At 49.1% G+C, this 18,422-nt stretch overlaps 1 long non-coding RNA gene across 1 annotated transcript; it reads left to right on the top strand.

Moving 5' to 3' along the window:
- Positions 1-12,056: 12,056 nt before the first annotated feature.
- Positions 12,057-16,315, top strand: LOC142362292 (uncharacterized). Its single transcript, XR_012764921.1, has 2 exons — positions 12,057-12,892; positions 15,304-16,315. It is a non-coding gene; the product is annotated as an uncharacterized LOC142362292 (long non-coding RNA).
- Positions 16,316-18,422: the final 2,107 nt, after the last annotated feature.

Genomic DNA, 18,422 nt, shown 5'->3' with positions numbered 1-18,422 from the left:
CTTGGACTCTGTGAGGAGCGAAGTCACAGGTAAATTACTGCTGTCTGTCAAAGGTGTTTTTTTCTATTGAAAGAAAAGTGTCTGTAAAAGGTATTTCTTTTCTTACACTTTTGAAGTATGTGACAGATGGCTGCAATAAACTCTTAGGTGGTTGGAAATAACTTGCACGTTCAGAGAGCCAGAGCCATCCTGGATGAATGCATGGTGATGTTTTCATTTACCCTCTGCCTGGAGTAAATGCAGCGCGTACTAGAGAACTGGAAAGAGGAGCGTCAGAGTTTTTGTCTTTTATTTTTAGTGAGATTAGTGATAGGTTTTTCCTGTGGGTGTTAGATTTCTGAGCAAGTAATAGAAGAAGTAGAACAACAAATAATAGAACCTGTCTGTGAGTCCGCAGTACTTGGATCAATGCAAATGCATGTGTAACTGTGCTATAAAGCGAGGTCTAACTCTGTGGATCAAGAGAATGTGAGGGGCTTTGGGATTATTTTTTTAAATTTAATTTCTTGCTTCAGATTTTGGACTCGATAGTCAGTGATATTTCTCTTTTTCCAAGTTAGAAAAAGAATTCACATCTAACAGCTTTAGTGCAGCCACTGTTTAGATTTAAAATACCATCGTCCATCTGCCTACATAAAGTGTCCATCACTGCCATCATCTGAAAAGCACCATTCAGTCAGGTAGCGATGATGGGGCTTATTCTGAATAAAGGAAACACCCTGAGAGTAGATTGCAAATCGAGACTGAAAAGGGCCTGGCAACATCAACTAAGTCTTCCTGGTTTTTGTGGAGACCTTTCACCAGTAATGTAAGTATACAAAACAATGTTTCTTTTGTGAATTCAGTACTTTACAAGAGTAGCTAATTCAGTGCTCCGCTGTCTCCCTGTAATTTTTCTGTAGATGTGAAGTAAGCGGTTACAGGTCTGTAGCTAGCGAATACGCTCTTCAGATGGAAACCGAGGAGGAAAGAGAAGCCTTAATCCTGAGTCCTGGTGAACGTGTTATTGTGCGAAAGGTAAGTGAAAGCTTTTAAAGCTCCTGAATGATGAGATACTTAAAAGTGGTGTGTACACCGTGTACTGCTAGTTATAGACTGGGTTGCAGACAGTGCAGCTCGTGATCGCCCTCATGCTGCTCCTTTCTTTTTCCTGTCTTCCCTCTGCTATACCTTTCTTTCAACTGTCGCACATTCTTGGAGTGTGGATTTCCCTTGTGAGTGACTGGGAGTCACTGATTTTGCGTTGTCCTCTTTATACGTAAGCACTGGCATGAAGCAGCTACGTGTCTAATCTGCCTTTTCTCTGAAAATCTGAGTGTGAAGTACCCTCTTACTGTGTTAGGTATCACGAGGATGGGGGGGTCCGTAGAGACAGCCATTCAAAGCAGCAAACTGCTTCTGAAACTACACTTTACTGAAAGAAAAAGTCCTTAATTTCTTTCTGTTTGGGTTATGGATGGTGAATCAGAATCAAATACAGGCAGCTGTGTAAACCGTGCCATGAAACACTTTACCTATGTCCAAATTAAAATATGACGTATCCTATTTATATGATACATGCAGCCATTAAATAAAATGTGTATGCGTATAATTATGCATTTTCACTTCTCGTGTGCATATGTAATTGCATAATACACAAATATCTTGTATCCATTCCTCTCCCCATTGATTAATGCTGTTTTCTTTGGGCTTTGAATCTTTTACGCTTACAAGCTGTGCTGTGGCATCCGTTGCTGCATCAGAGGCAAAAGGTTTATAGTGCCTCGGCAATCTAAGTTGCAGTGAAGCATCTTACCTGTACTTATGACTGCTTACTTGAAATTTTTTGTTTCCTAACCAGATGAAAGGAGCAGCCCTTTCCTTCAGAAGATGGCTCCGAGGGCGAAGTCTTTACTGTTGTAAGCTGCTGACGGCCAGAGCCAAATCCTGGTTTTGATTCCTCACATATCTAGTTACAATACATCTTGCTGTTTTATTGTGTATTGTTTTATTGTGACTCACTGGTGTTCTCTGAATACACTGCATTTGCTGCGTAAATTATTTCCCTTTCGGTAATGGTGTGCCAGTTCAAGGTAATGGACGTTTCACATGCTGCAGTTAAGCTCTGCACTGGACACAGTCGTATATATTCTTGTTACCCCAAATGAATCTTACGCTTCTCCAAATAAATTTGTGTCTATCACAAAAAGAAATTTGTGTATATCCCAGTTGCTCCAAAGTAGACTTGAATTGCTCTTTAACAGTGGGATATTATATTTGCTAAGGAGAAAAACATTCCCCTCTGCCCTACAAAGAAACTGCTGCATACGAGTTATTGAATATGGTTTGTGAGTACATAATGATTGATTACTACTGAATGGGTTGTAAATGATATCTTTTCTATATAAATTTTATTTTACGAGTTAAACTATGGATTTTAAAGGAATATTCAGCTTTTGCTGTTTATTGGCTTCTTGGTTGTGACAAGAAGTGTTATAGAGTGCAATAAAGGAAGAGCTCGATTTTTTTCTTTTTTTATTTGGCTGAAAATAAAAGATTTAAGTTGGTTGTTCTTTGGCCGCCCAGTTTGTAGTGGCTCTGACAAGGTGCACAGACATGTGTGTGGTAGTGAGTTAAGGTGATGATTAAAGATCCAAAAATGAGATGACGTGAAGAAATGTCTTCAGCTTCTTGATCCTTTACTGTTGTTTGAAGGTGCAATTTCTGTAGCTTGTCTTGGGTTTTTTTTGTTTGTTTGTTTTGGCTTTTATTTTTTTTATTCACTTGCACTTGTTGGTGGGTTTAGTTATTGCATTTCTTTGGGGCAAAATGTTTCTCAGCTGCTCAACACGTGAAATTGAGGCTTATAAAGACACAACCTTACGTATTTGACATACGTGGCGTCCAGGTACAAACGAATAGAGGGCGGGTTTTCAACTAAGAGGCTGTAAGAAGCGGAGGATTTGCATTCAGTTTCTGTAGACACGTAATAGAGCGTTTCGCCTTGCGTAGTAATACATCCAAGTTTGTGACAGTGTTCTCTGAAACTGCACAACTACTTGGCTGATTGAAAAAGTAGCTGATTTGTGAAGACGATGGCCACTGGAAGCTCGAGTCTTGTTTTTACACCCTGTACTGTTGTTTGTTGGTGTTTATTCTCTCTGCATTTCCATTCACGTCTGTGTGAAATGGAGGTACAACCAAAACAAAGCAAGTCTGAAGGAGTAGACATAAGGTCACAAAAAGGAGTAGCCGTTTGATTTCCTCTGTGCTAGACTAAAATCCTTAAAAATCTCATGGGACAAGAAAAATTTAATGAGTATGGAAATGGAAGGGTTCCATCGGTTTTACCGATGGGCAGGGACAAGGCTGACTTTGAGCAGATGTCAGTGAATCGAATTACCCGCTTCAGGTGCGAGGATGCTTGTACGCGAGGCCTGCTGCGCGGTCACAGGGCAGGTAAGAAAGGGGGGTTGGTTGGGATTTCCATTTGCAGAGTTAACGTGTACCACATTGTATCTGATGTTCTGCTTCACTTCTGTTTGTCATGTGGAATGGGAGATGCTGCCAGCCGGAGTTACCGCTGGAGGTAAATCCTGTGAACTTTCTTCTTCTGCCGGTTCTAGAATGTTTCTTAGCCTGGCAAAGGTTTTATCTATAGAAATTCAATCTTCCCCTATACAACTGCTGTCTTTTTTTTTTTGTAAAATGGTAACGGCTTGTCTCTTCTGAAGGGCTGATTGCTGATTCGGTGCCTGTTTTCAGCCATGCCGTCACCCAAACACGGAGAGAAGTCAGCTATCTTCAGTCTGTGCGCCACGCAAACGCGCAAGTACAGTTGAAACATGAGGACTGTACATGGTAAGACTTTTCCCTTTCCAGCCTGAAGATGGCTGTTAACAGCATGATAACAAGCTATTCTTAACTAATTGTTTGAGAGTGGAGCAGAACACTTTGCAGTGACAACAGCGGACCTACAAATCCTTGCAGTCTTACTGGGCTCGCGTGAGGGATTCTTGTCTTCAGGGGAGAGAGTGACCCTCTGGCATGAGGCACAGCAGGTTAGCGAGCGGGAAAGGCTCCAGAGGTGTTGGCAATTCTGCCCTGATTTATCCAGCCCTTTCTGCTGTCACTGTGATAAGCAGAAACGGAAAAATAAGGTTTCAAAAAATGGCTTGAACTGTGTAGATACTCTGAACTCCATTCCAGAAGCTGATATAAATGTAATGGGAGGTGAGATCATGTCATTTACAAAGAGGCTTTTACAAATCGTCACCTTTTCCTGGGTAAGTGTCGCCCCGAGAGTTCTTTCCATGTTACAGCTCATGATTTTAATGCTTTTGCTTCGGCTGGTCTGAGACCTTCTGGGGATCTACAGACTTCTTCCTGGACTTGGCTGCTGTTTGCTTCAGGCTTTGAAGGCATTCCAGAGAGTCTCCTGGTGTAAGGTAACTGGGGTCTGACTGTGTGGTTGCAGGGGCAATTTGTTCTAAATAAAACCACATTCAACCATGAATTCAACCATTAATTTTATGAATGTCAGTTGCTTCTCTGGCATCTAAGCAATAGTGAGTAAAAGTGTAAGCAGCGGCAACTTGCACAGATGTGCTGGGCTTTCCCTGTGAATTTTGTCTCTCTGAGTGCGCCCGTACTGACCCAAGCATTACCCGGGAAGCTGGGTGTGAAACGCTGTGTGCACGACCGAGTGGCAAGATGATTTCTTACCGTGGAGGACTGAACACCTTGGTCCCGTCCAGCTTTCTTCAGAGCCAAGGAGCGATGCTGAGCTCTCCAAGCTTTGTAGCATTTCTCTTTTTAAAATTCTCTGCTCCTAAGTTCCGGTATCTCCTCCGATGTCGTTTCTGAGGTACTTGGGAACGGAGTTTCTTTCTGGCTTGCGTTGACGGAGTCAGAGTCTGGGTACAGTTCTGTAATGTTGGCTGCTGCTGGTAAGTAGGTGGTCTACTGCATTCTAAAAGCCTTTTCCTGAGGGTTTTAGAAGAAAAATAACGATTCATGGCAACGTGAATGAATGTTGAAGAAGACCAGCTACTCGAACTAATGGTTAAACATTGCTATATGAATGCTGTTAATGATTTTATACGATCAAATCATTCTGCTTCCTGACGTGAAAAAGAATCTTCCGGTTAGAGGCACATCAACAAGAACTAAAATGATTGTTCTTACCTTAAATAATGTTGTACTGTCAAATTCTGCTTCCATTTCATCTGAGAGCGTTGGGGTCGGTCCTATGGCACAGCCTTGCTTCGTAAAGCACACGGGAAAGGATCAAACACCGGGAACTTGAAGCAGCTCAAACTTTAAAACCCCAAACGTTCCTGCTGTGAGGAAACCTGGTTTGTAAATCTCCAGGGTGTTCTTGCAGGGATCCTCTGAAGAGCCCACGATGTCTTAAACCCCACAAATGGGACAGCATGAGCTGGTTGCAGGGCAGACCCCGACACTGGTGGCACCTGGCCCGTGCCTATAGCACTCGGGTAGAACTGTAATGCCGTCAGATGTCAAGTGCATTGTTGCATTAATTGCAAAAATGATGCTTCATACATTTTTGTGGTTTTAGGGACCAGAACTTTGCTGGAGAAGTGCTGTCTTTCTTTCCTGTTTCTGAAGTACTCTTCCTTATCGAGTCAAGTTGCCAGAGAAGGAAAAGCAAAATCATTCCCTCTCCTCGACGGCCTAAAGAGGCAATCGTAGCGTCCTAAAAATATCCGAGGAATCCAAAACAGAAGTCTTGGTGACACTCGGGCCCTCCCTCGGTGGAAGTTTTGCCATGAACTTGAAGAAGTTCAGGGCTTCGTCGGATGCGTTGGCCAACGCATCCGAAGTCGTGTTGTTCCTGGGCGGTTGCACCAGCTGCCTCTTGTTCTGTTTCCCAGAATAACCACTTCGAGAAGGTAGTTACCACTTCCAAGTACACTCTTGTAGCGAGCACTTCACGCTGCAGAGTAGCTGTCGCTTAAAAACACCCAGCAAACGCTTTCCTGAAACTTCTGGTGGGGGTTATTTTTAGTTGGTTGGTGAAGATTGATGATGATCCTCTAAGAAAGAGGCAAATTTAAACATGCCACTGGGAAACAGCCGCGGTCTCGGAGGTCATGAATGTCTGGTGATTCTTATTTACCATCTCAGTACTGGCATTCTAGCTGGTAGGTGCATAATTCATTTTTAACAAATGAAATTTCTAGAAGAGAATTCAGCCTTGGAAGAGATGGGGTTCTGCTTGCTTCAGTCCAAGTAGAGCTGAATGTCTGTCCTCTAGCTGAACTTGTCCTGTGGTCGCGAGGCCAATCAACAGAATCTCACAGGACTCCTCGAGGCTACAGCAGAGGAGGTGTCCTTTTTGGAAGGAGCGGCTGAATGTCCTGATTAATTTGCTTCGGTAAAACCTATTCAAGCTGAAATTTATGTGGATACTTCAGATACTCTGGAGAAGTGCTGTCTGTCTGTCCTGTTTCTTAAGTACTCTTCCTTATCGAGTCAAGTTGCCAGAGAAGGAAAAGCAAAATCATTCGCTCTCCTCGACGGCCTAAAGAGGCAATCGTACTGTGTCAGGAATGGCTGATTCCTCCTTGAGATGGGAACAGACAGATTATTCCTCGTGGTTTCTTCCATCTGCGTCTTCTATAAATCTTTTAAATAGGTGTGTGTGTATACGTACATACCTCAGATTGCTGCATTCATGCAGTCCTGCCATCAGGGTAAAAAAAGTTCTCCCAGGGTGTCATCTTCAGTTAATATTATCATTAAAAATCTGACGTAGTCTGAGGTTAATGGAAAGGTACCCACTGACTTCTGTGATTTTTCGTGAAATCCTAGAGAAAACATAGCGTGCTGTTCACAGAAGAACCACGGTTCAGGAGGGGACTCAGGAGTAGTAACTGGCAGTATTTACTGAAGACAAAAAAAAAATTACTGTCCTTCAGATACTTTTGAGTGTAGATCCTAAAGGTTTTCAAATCCTTAATTCCAGATTATGTTTGAGACGTTCAGTGTGCCAGCCAGGTACGCAGCAATTCAGGCGGTGCTGTCTCTGTATGCATCTGGAAGAACGACTGGTGAGTCTTTGTGGGAGTCGTGTTTTCCACCTGTCCTCCTCCCGTGGATGTGCGTGCACGTGCGCCCACACAGACAGACGTCGATTGTGGTGCACCCAGCTGTGTGTTGAGAGGAGCTGGTGGCCATATGGCAACTGAACACTTCCCACCGTGCTGTGCAAGTACCTCTTTGGTTTTTCCCAACTTCACGGCAGGTATGGGTGTAGATCTGTGTCTTTCAAAAGCTCAGGTGACCGCAGCTCAGCTGTATCAACAGATGAAAGATGATAGTTTGATACTGCCCTTAATTGCACAGGATGGAGAAGAGGCTCTGGCTTAACTAGATTGTGCCAAACCCATGGTTCCTTCTTAGTTTAGACATATCTCTATTGTTAAGCTCCATTCCCAGTAAGAAAAAACACCCCAATCGGTAGCTAAATGAAAAAGTTTCATTGAAATCAGTGATGACTTTTGATGACACAATCATGACTGCTGTTAAGCGATCATTAGAATTAGCATGGAGGTCTCTTCTTATTGCTGTTTAGAGTCTGATCAAGCATTAAGACGATAAATTACTTCTTAGCAACCCTTGATTCTTCGTATACTTTGAAAAAAATCAAAATGCCATCTGCCTCTCTAGCCTGATGCCACCATATAATTTTGTATAAAAAGATCGCCAGCTTACAGGAATTACAGTTGTCATAAATACTTGTTTTGTGTTTAAAAATCAACTATTTGTATGCATGTTTGGTATCAGAAATGCCTTATTCATTTTGAGTGGAAAACATGTACTTCATTTCCTATCCAAGAATAGAAGTGACATGGCTGTGCACAGATAAACTCTTGTTATCTTTTCCCTAATGAGGTGGTTTATTTTAATGGCAGATTCCAAGTTTTGATTTTATAGATAGAAGTTTATTTACAGTTTGTACATTGCTTCATGTCTGTAAAGCGCTGGGGGTTGTCTGAAGTGAAGTTGTCTCCGCGTACGTGTAAGATCACAATTGCTAGCATCCGTTCAGCAAGAGCAATACAACCAAATTGCTGAACGTTACACGTCTTTTTTTCCTCAAAATGCTTAGTTTGTGCCAACAATTTCATCTCACGTGAGCAGCTCTTCAGTTACAGCAATGACAGAAGCAATCGTCACGTGAGCGTCTTTGTTGTTGCGTGTCACGGTTGAGAATACGGAGTATGTGGAGACCCTGTGTCGGTGGGCAATAACCAGCTTTTCCTTTTCTTTGACTTTCCAGGAGTAGTTTTGGATTCTGGAGATGGTGTCACGCACAATGTGCCTGTCTATGAGGGCTATGCCTTGCCCCCATCATGAGACTGGATCTGGTGGGCAGATACCTGACTGACTAACTCAATGAAAATTCTGACAGAGAGAGGCTACTCGTTTGTGACCACTGGTAATGAGCTGGGCTTTGGATATGCTTTGCATATGTTTGCTCTGTTACTTGTCATCTTAGGCAGGAAGCCTGTACCTGGTGAGATGCATCAAAATGCCTGTCACTAGGTTGGCCTGGGAAAAACAGTTCCTGTTAGCTAATGGGATGCTCCTGGCTTTGGCTTTCAGCGTGTTTGTTGAGCATCAAGGACAAGGATGCCACCGCGTTTGGGAATCCTGAGTTACTGGCAAATTGAACGGGTTGTTGTGTTTCATTATACCTCTTCCACAGAGAAAGGAACAAAGTTAGTAGCTGGCAGTGGGTGACCCTCGGGAGATCTGGTCAAGGTTTTGTGACATAGACATGTAAACATTAATCTTTGCAGTATTCTGTAGTACAATATATCTGTTACTTGCCGATGAGGGAAATCTGGTAATCCAAAGGGAAAGTAATGTTGCTGAGACAAGAGAGAGGGCCAATGAACCACACGACCATCATGAACTCAGGGAAATGTGCATGAGAAAGTCTATGTCCTGGCTGTTGTACTGTATATTGATTAAAATCTTGTTGGCTGTCTGCAGCGGAACGGGAGATTGTGAGAGACATCAAGGAGAAGCTTTGTTATGTGGCTTTGGATTTTGAAAATGTCATTGTAGAGGTACCTGCATCGTAAGATGATTTCAGCCTCTTTTAAGTGCAGTAGAGTTTCTAAGGTGATGATTTAGAGTACTGTCAGAAGATCGTGCTTTTTATCTCGACTGGCTGATGTATAACTGCACGGTGCTGCTTATGTGGGTTTTATATCTAGATGCTGCTTCAGGTTATTGTTTGATTATATTAATCTGTAATGTAATCATACAAAATGAAATCGTACATGATTTTGCAGTAGTTTTATCTGTAGTGTCAAATTTCCCATTCTATCCAGTGGATGACTGCCACTTTCTATGGTAACTTGTACTGCCCTCACACAAATTTCCTACTTTCAATTTAAATTCCACTCGTGAGGAGTGAGCCAAATGACTGCGGGCAGTTTGGCACGATTTCCATTAAACGAAGTGGTAAAGCTAGCTGCGTTTGTGTGTAGAAAGCAAACTATTGAAGCATTAATATAGCTCCAAGTTCTGCATTTGAACATCAGCAGGAGCGATGTTCAAATATTCTGCATTTGAACATCAGCAGGAGAAATGCTCGTTAGGAGGTGGGGGGATTTGGCTGCCAGAAGTGTATCGAGGATCAGCGTTGGTGTTCAACAGTGGTGTCAGAAACGTAGCGGTGGAAATCGACTTCCTGGATCACAGATCTTTGTCAAAATATGCGTGTTAAGCTAGTTTAAAAGTCTAGTACTTACAGTCCTGGGAACACAGTTTGGACTTTATCTGGTCTGTTCCTTTTCTTTAGCAAGGAACAGTACCACGAGATGCTCTCCTGAGCATCACGTAGGTTTTTTTTCCTGGAATTCTCTTGGACTACTGAGCTTCCCTTTCATTTGAACAGTAAGAAAAAGAAGGGAAGAAAGAGAAATCACATGTGTTGAAACTTCTTTCCACTCAGGGATGGAATCTGCAGGTATCCACGTAACCACTTACAACAGTACTCTGAAATGTGATATCGACATCCGTAAGGATCTCTATGCCAATAACGTCCTCTCTGGAGGAACCACGATGTATCCTGGGATTGGCGCTCGTATGCAGAAAGAGATTACCGCTTTGGCTCCAAGTGCTATGAAGATTCAGGTAATTTTGCACACCTGCGCTTCCAGAAGAAGCTTTTGTTGGAAAGTTAGATCCTATAATCAAATGCAAATGTCCACAAGGGAATGTCCAGGTCTTGCATCCCAGGCCCTGATGTTAGGAGACCCTCGGACAGCCTGCTTAATTCGTGCCTCTTTTCCTCCTAACAGCCAAAGCAGAATGAAGAGAGGGATTGGAGAGGTACTGGAATAGAAATGGTTGCTGAAGCCATGGGAGTTTCTGAGGTCATTTTGAGAAAATGTGAAAGAACAGTTAAGGAAGACAGTCCTGTGGGCTTCGCAGTGAAATAGGGCTAAGAAGGAGAAAGGGGCTCCTTGAAAGACACCACAGAACAGCAAGATAGGTAGGGATGAACCTAGAGAAGATGGAGCTGTAAATACTAAAGGGAACATGACCAACCTGAGAAGATACAGGGGATATTGTAGGCTTCAAGGCTTGGCTATCAGAGAAAAGGGTGAAAGAATAAATCCAAAATCCAAGCAGCGTGCAAAGTCTGCGGCTTGTTAGCTGTTTGGAAGGACCCTTTTGCCTTGGAGCAAGGCAATGTGTAGTGAAATAGAGAGGCCATGTTTGTCAGGCAGCAGACGACATGTTGCACGGGCATGACGTGGAGTGGCAGGCGTGGAAACGGGAGCACGCAGGAGCAGGGGTACATGCAGTGTATTTGAGCAATTGAGTGGCTCAGGCGGGAATCAGCGGGAGGTCTTCTAGCTTCACATCTAGTGCTTAGCTAGATACACAGTGCCAGTGTATCTCAGTGTTTTGGGGTTTGGGATTCTTTTCACGTAAAAGAATTCCTTTATCATTAGAAAAATGCTCCGACCGTTCTGTGCAGTGTTGTCCCAGCGGTCTTTATTTACAACCAAATTGGATAAATATTTCAAAACTTTACTTCTCTTTCGTATATGTTTGTAATTTTTTGGTAGCTGTGTTGTAGGCCATCTGCAGATCTCTCACGGGCTGCGGTATTTGTCTGTTCATAGTAATGTTATAGCAGCTCTGTCGACTCAAGGTGGAAGACAAAATATGGCAGCCTTTCTACCTCTTCGGTGCTTTACTTCATTGGAGTTGTGCTTTGATGATGAAAAGCGTTTCACCTAGTTGTTTCCTCCAAAGAGATGTTTACTGTGTTAGCTGCTTGTCACTTTATTTACAACAGATTGTGCTTCTGTTCTAGATGATTGCACCAGCAGAATGTAAATACTCTGTCTGGACTGGGGGTTCAATACTGGCGTCTCTGTCCACTTTTCAGCAAATGTGGGTCAGCAAAGATGAATATGAGGAAGCTGGCCCCTCTATTGTCCATTGCAAGTGCTTTTAAATACTTCCGTCGCGTCCTGTCGGCGATAAGTAGTGCTGTTCCTCTACACATCACCTGTGCTCATTCACCTCTGAGGGTGGTTTGGCTTGCTTGCATCCGTTAAAAAACCACGGTGTATGGATGTCATAGAAATTAGCAAGTTACTTCTAATTTTTGATGCTAAAATGAGACTAACATTTCAGTGATGGGTGTTTTCCGAGACTGAGAACAGTAGTTATGCTATCCACCTCCCTTTCTCGTGCATTTGTAAGAGTTGTGCTACCAGCCAGGAGGACGCACCCCCATAAGGATGCTGTACCCGCCGTACCCGCTGGCGCCGCCGCGTGGGCGCCACGCGGTACTGCAGGCCGGCGTTCGGCGCGGGGTGTGTCCCCTCCGGCGCGCCGTCGGCGCGTGGCGCATGCGCGGTGCGGCGGAGCAGCCTGGCGGCGGTGTGTTGTCGGGTGTCGGGGCGGCGGGGGAGCAGAGAGGCCAGCGGTGAGGCGCGGGCTCCCCTCCGGCGGGTGCGGGGGTGCGTGGTGGGTGCCCGAGGGTGGTGGGACGGGAAGCTTGGAGCCGGCCGCTGCGGCAGGCTGCAGGAGGCGAGCCGGGTGCGGGCAGCCCCGGGGCCAGAGGCGGGAGGTGACGGAAGGGAAGGGGGGAAGGAGGCGGACACCCCCCAAAGCCGGCAGCGCTCCTCCGGCCCCTGTCGCCCCGCGCAGCCGCCCCCAGCTGCAGCACGTCCCCTGAAGCCTGTCCCGGAGCGCCCGGCCTCCCGCAAGGCCCGTGGTGTGCGGGCGGCACGCTGGCCCTGGAGCGTGCCTCGGCCTCCCTGAAGGCGGTGGCCGCTGCTTGTTTGTGTGTGGCAGGGGCCGCGCTGAGGACGCGTTTGTCCGTTCGTGGCCTGGGGATGCCGTTGGCTGCGCCCGCTCCGGGCTTGTGTGGGCTGCGTGTGCCGGGCCTCGCTGTGCTGGCGGCGTGGGGGCGAAAAGGGAGAGGCGGAGCGCTGAGTGGCTGCGGGCAGGAGGTGTCGCGGCTGAAGCTGGAGAGTCCCGAGAAGGCTGAAGAAGAAGAAGAAATAGAAGGCCAGCTGCCGCTGGCGCTGCAGGCAGGAGAGAGCCTGCCTGTGCGGGTGAGGAAGGCTCCCTCTTGGTAGCCCGCAGCAGGCCAGGCCGCCAGCGTGCCCCGCAGGGTCTGTATGTGTCACCAGCAGCAGCATGGTCCGGTTGTGGAGCGCGCGAGCGCAGCTACGTGCGTAGGGAGCCTTGTCTCGTAAGAGCTGCGAGACATGGACGTTTTGTCTTAGGTGGGGGACAGCCAAGCGACCGGAGTTAGGGAAGAGGAATGGAGGAGAGCAGGAGAGAGAAGCGTCTGAAGCGGCAGAGTCTCCCGGGAGCGCTGAGAGCAAGAGCTGCGGTGAGTGGCGGGCCCTCGGGGCCCTGTCGCCCCTCTTCTGCGTCCCGGGCCCTCCCCTGGATCCTTCTCTCTCCCACGCTGCTGTGATATTTTTTTTATTTGTTTTTTTCTTTTTCCTTTTCTTTTCCTTTCCCTGTACCTCCCGTCTTCTGTCTGTGTTTGTGTTGTGCTCCCTCTCCCTCTTTTTCTCCCTCCAGAATTTCTCTAGCCGGCTCCCTGTCTCTATTTCTGTGTCCTGCTACCTGTCCGGTCGTTTCTTGCTGTACCTCCCTGTCCAGCCGGCTCTCTTTTTGCTCTCCCTTTTTGCCTTTCTCTCCTTCTCTGTCCTGCTTCATGGCCCTTTCTTCTCTTTCTCTCCCTCTCTGTTCTCTAGCCCCTTGCTGGTTTCTTTTGGGGTTTCCCTGCACACACCCCCCCCGCCCCCTTCTTGGTCTCTTTGTCTAGATCTGACCCTTTCTTTGTTTCTCGGTCCCTTTTTTCCTGTTCACTGTCCTTTTTCTCTCTCTGTCTGTGTGTCCTGCACTCCGTTGCCATCTTTATCTCTCCTTTCTTCTTCATCTCCTCCCCCTGCCCCCGTCTCTCTCTCCCTCTTTCGCGCTCACCGGCCCTACATTTTTGTGCTTCGTCTCTGCAAGGCTCCTCGTCCCTGTATTTCTTGATTTCTCTACCTCTCTGGCGTTTCCTTTCGACCCTTCTTTCTCTCTGAGCTCCCTGGTCTTCTGCCTTGTCTTATTTTCCTCTTCCTAGTGCTCTGCCCTGCTCCCCATCGTTTATTTTCTCTCTCCGTTTCTCTGCCCTGCTCCCCGTCTCTCTCTCTCTTTCTCCGTCCCCCTCTGCTGCTCCACAGCAGTGTTTTTCCTTTCTCCAGCTCTCTGACCGCTCCCCGCTCACCCAGGTTGACCGTCCCAGGTTTTGTTCTGCGTCTCCATCCTGCCGCTGTCCTGATCTATCCTTTTGTGCCCTTCTCTTTCTGTCTCTTTTCGTGTGTCCCCGCTGCTTTTTTTCCCATCTCTGTCCAGCTCCCTGTCCCTTTCCTTTTTCCTCTTGCTGTCCTTTTGCCCTGCTGCCTCTTGCTGTTTTTTCTGCCTTTCCCTCTCTGCACCATTCCCTCTCCCATCCTTTATTTCTCTATCCCCCTGTGCAGCTCGCTGTCCCTTGTTTCCTTTCTCTCTTCCTCGGTATTTTTTTTCTTTCTCCATACCTCTCTCCCGCTGCCTGTCACGGTGGCATTTCTCCCACCAATGCTGTCCTGCTCTGTCCCTTTTCTCTCTCTCTGTCATTTTGTCCTGCTCCCTGTGTTTGTTTTTTTAATTCCTCCCTCAGGGTCCCTCAGCCCGGTGCTGTTTTTTCCCTTCTCCGCCTCTGTCTCCTGCTGCCCAGCTGAGGCTTTTCCCCCTCCGTCTCTGTCCTGCTCCCCCGTCTCTTACTTGTGCCTGTCTTTCACTTTGTCCTGCCTCCTTGTCCCCTTTTTCTCTCTCAGTATCACCTTGTCCCGCTCCCTGTCCCTGTCTTTCTCTGACAATCTGTCCTGCTCCTTGTCCTTCTCTTTCCCTTCGCTGTTATTCCCCGTCCTTCTTCTGGCCTTTCTTCCTTCTCTTTCTGTCCTACTGCCCCAGTGCCTCTTTTTCCACCGCTGTCCTGCTCCCTGGCCCTGGTTTCCTCTCGCCGTCCCTCTGTCCTGCTTCCTGTCCCCAGTTTTTCTGTCTCTCTTTCTCGATCCTGCTGCCTGTCCGGTCGTTTCTTGCTGTACCTGCCTGTGCAGCCGGCTCTCCCTTTTTGCCTTTCTCTCCTTCTCTTCCTGCTTCCCGGCCCGTTCTTGTCTTCCTCTCTGTCTGTCCTCTAGCCCCTTGCTGGTTTGTGTTGGGGTTCCAACCCTGACCACCCACCCCCTTCTTCGTCTGACCCTTTCTTTGTTTCTTAGTACGTTTCTTCCTGTTGCCTGTCCTTTTTCTCTCTCTGTCAGTGTGTCCTGCACTGCGTGGGACAGGGGTGGGAGGCTGAAAAAGGGTGGGAAGCTGAATTAAGTAGAGGCCAGCAAAAAGGGAGGTAGGAGGCTGACGAGGGGTGGGAGGTGGGGGGGGGGGTGGCCGAGGAGGGGGGAGTAGAGGCCAGGAAAAAAAAGGAGGCCGGAAAGGGGTGGGAGGCCGGGGGCGAGAGTAGAGGCCAGAAAAAAAGGGAGGCCGGGGGGTGCGAGTAGAGGCCAGAAAGGCCCTTTTCTTGTGGCTTCTTCCCTGTCTTTATCTCTCTTTCCTGCCTTGTTTACTCCTCTGATTCAAGTTCTCTCTCGATCCATGTGTTCTGCTTCCCACTCATCATATTCTCTCTTTTTCTCTGTCCTGTTCCTGAGGCTTCTTGTCTAGGAAGCCACGTCTCGTATGAGCTCTAAGACAGCCACATGCATTTTCTCTCAGGTGGAGGAGAGCCAAACGATTGGAGTTGCGGAAGAAGAAGGGAAGAGAGAAGGAGAGAGAAACATCTGAAGTGTCCAAGTCTCCCGGCAGCACCGAGAGTGAGAGCTGCGGTGAGTCCTGGGCCCTCGGGGCCCTGTCACCCCTCTTCTGCATCCTGGGCCCTGCCCGGCTCCCTCTCTTTCCCCCACTGCTACGATTATTTTTTTTTCTGCTCTTGTGTACCTTCTTTCTCCATCTGTCTCTGACTTGTCCCCATCTTTTAGGTCCTCCCTCTTTCTGCCTTGCAGCCTGTGGCATTTTTTTCCTTCTTCCCCTCTTTCTGTTCAGCTCCCGGTTACTAGTTTTGCTTTCCTCCTACTCTGTAGCCTGTCAGTACTTTTGCTGTCTTTGGTGCTCTCTGTCTGCCTCCTCGTCCCTTGATTCGAGGCCTTCCTTCTTGGCTCCGTAGCACGTCACAGATCTACTGCTTTCTCCATGTCTATTCTATTCTATTTCCTCATCTCTCTTTGTCCAGGTCCCTGCCGCTGTTCTTTTTTCCTCTGTCATGCTGCAGGGGATTTTTTTGCATCTCCTTCCCGCTCCCCATTCTTCATTTTCGGTCTGTGTCCTGCTCCCTCTTCTTCTTTCTGCTGCTGCTCTTCCTCTCTTGCTGCTGCTTCTTTCTCCGTCTCTGTGGGACTGCCTGTCCCCGTCCTTCTCTCGCTGTCCCTTTCCCTGCTTGGTGCTTTCTCGTTCCACCGCCGCTGTCCAGCCACCTGTCACTTTTCTCCTCTCTTGTAGTGGCCTGCACCCTGCTCCTCATTTTTGGCAGCCTCTGCCGAGCAGCGCGTCGCTCCGGGAGGCGACGGACGGACTGTTCCCCGCTGGAGCAACGGGCACAGCTGCGGGAAGGAGTGCCGAGGTGTCGGAGGGGCAGAGGGAGCGTCGGGGGCCCCGAGCCCCGGGGCGGAGCGGCTCCCGGGACTGGCTGGGTGCGTGACTGAATAAAGACCTGCGGTCCCTTTTGCCCTGGCGGCTGCGTTTGTGCTTGGTTTGCACGGGACGAGGGGCTGCGCCAGAGGCCAGGGGAGGAGGGGACGGGCTGTGGGGCTGGGGCGACGGCCCCCTGTTCCTGCCGGGCTCCAGCCGTGGGCCGGGGGAGCCCCAGGTGCGGGCAGCGGGGCTGATGGCGACGGCCCCTCCCTCTGCCGGTGGAGGGCCCGGTGCTGCCGTGGCCCGGGTGGCCGTGGAGGGGCCGGTACGATCGCTGCTGCCACCCGGTGAGCAAAGTTCGGTACTGCGGCTCGGGCGGCGCCGTGTCGAAGAGCTCGCTGCTGCCACCCGGTGAGCAAAGTTCGGTACTGCGGCTCGGGCGGCGCCGTGTCCAAGAGCTCGCTGCTGCCACCCGGTGAGCAAAGTTCGGTACTGCGGCTCGGGTGGCGCCAATGCGCGGTGGCGCCGTGTCTAAGAGCTCGCTGCTGCCACCCGGTGAGCAAAGTTCGGTACTGCGGCTCGGGTGGCGCCAATGCGCGGTGGCGCCATGTCCAAGAGCTCGCTGCTGCCATCCGGTGAGCAAAGTACGGTACTGCCGCTCGAGTGGCGCAGGTGCTTTGAGCGCTGGGAGGAGGCGTGCCCTGTGTGTCCGGCGCTGCAATAAGGAACGCCTGGCTGCTTGCTGAAGTGCCCAAAGGGCTTCAGAGAGTCTTTGTGTTTGCCCAATGACGGTATCATGGGCTCCAGCCGTGGGCCGGGGCCGGAAGAGCCCCAGGTGCAGGCAGCGGGGCTGATGGCGACGGCCACTCCCTCTGCCGGTAGAGGGCCCGGTGCTGCCGTGCCGGGCCCGATGGGAGCCGAAGGAGGAGCGGAGCCATAGCCGCGTTGCGGCTGCAGCGAGGGAGAAGGTGAGCGCGGGGTGTAGGGGGGAAGTGGATGGAGCGGCGGGACCCGGGGAAAAGCCCCCGGGAGGGCGGGGTCCGTGTCGGGGGCAAGGAGCGGCGGGGGTGCGGCGCCGTGTCGGAGCCGCGAGTCGGGGGCTGCCCGGAGCCGGCGCTGGGCGTGGACGCCGCGCCGTACCCCCTGGCGCCGCCTCGTGGACGCAACGCGGTACTGCAGGCAGGCGTTCGGCGCATGGTGTGGCCCCTCCGGCGCGCCGTCGGCGCGTGGCGCATGCGCGGTGCGGCGGAGCAGCATGGCGGCGGTGTGTTGTCGGGTGTCGGGGCGGCGGGGGAGCAGAGAGGCCAGCGGTGAGGCGGGGGCTCCCCTCCGGCGGGTGCGGGGGTGCGTGGTGGCTTCCCGAGGGTGGTGGGACGGGAAGCTTGGAGCCGGCCGCTGCGGCAGGCTGCAGGAGGCGAACCGGGTGCGGGCAGCCCCGGGGCCAGAGGCAGGCGGTGACGGAAGGGAAGGGGGGAAGGAGGCGGGCATCCCCCCCAAGCCGGCAGCGCTCCACCGGCCCCTCTCGCCCCGCGCAGCCGGCCCCAGCTGCAGCACGTTTTTGTTAAATACACGAAGGGCTTAAGAACTTAGATTGGTTGTATAAGTGAAAACTTTGGTAAATTTAATGATCAGCTGTGTAGCCAGAAGACGAGAAATTCCAATGGCATCACGCCTCTCTGTTCCTTGAGTAGGGAGTCTACTTAATTTTACACTTTTGCCATCTAATTTTTGGAAAAGCAGGGTCTCGGGCACTTCCACTGGAAATGGTTGAGGTCTGCTTGTTCCCAACACTGGGGAGAATTGTGAATAAAAAGCTGAAACCATTTCTAGACTTGAGGAATGTTAGCAGGCCTTTCTTGAAATAATTTTTCTTCTTTGACAGAAGCAGGTTTACGGAGTGTGGTTGAAGAGTTGGAAATGGAAGGAAATCAACTGCAGGAACAAATTCTTCTTCTAGAAGAGCGTTGTCAGGATCTGGAAGACAGAGTGCAGCTTCAAGTTAGAATGGAGACTCTTCAGGTGAGCTTTTGGGTTTGTGTAAAAACCTCATGATAGAAGAGAATCGTTTTATTCTCTGTTGATATTCTTGGAGTTGTAGCCTCCAGTAAGACAGAAATGCCCATTTGCAGCTAGCAAAAACATGTCAAGGCATTATGCTTCGTCATTCTGTTGGCAGAGGGTGTACACATGCTAGATTATGCTCTGAA

Source organism: Opisthocomus hoazin, chromosome 8 (assembly GCF_030867145.1).
Source record: "Opisthocomus hoazin isolate bOpiHoa1 chromosome 8, bOpiHoa1.hap1, whole genome shotgun sequence".
Taxonomy (NCBI): domain Eukaryota; kingdom Metazoa; phylum Chordata; class Aves; order Opisthocomiformes; family Opisthocomidae; genus Opisthocomus; species Opisthocomus hoazin.
This window is presented reverse-complemented; position numbering and strand designations above follow the sequence as displayed.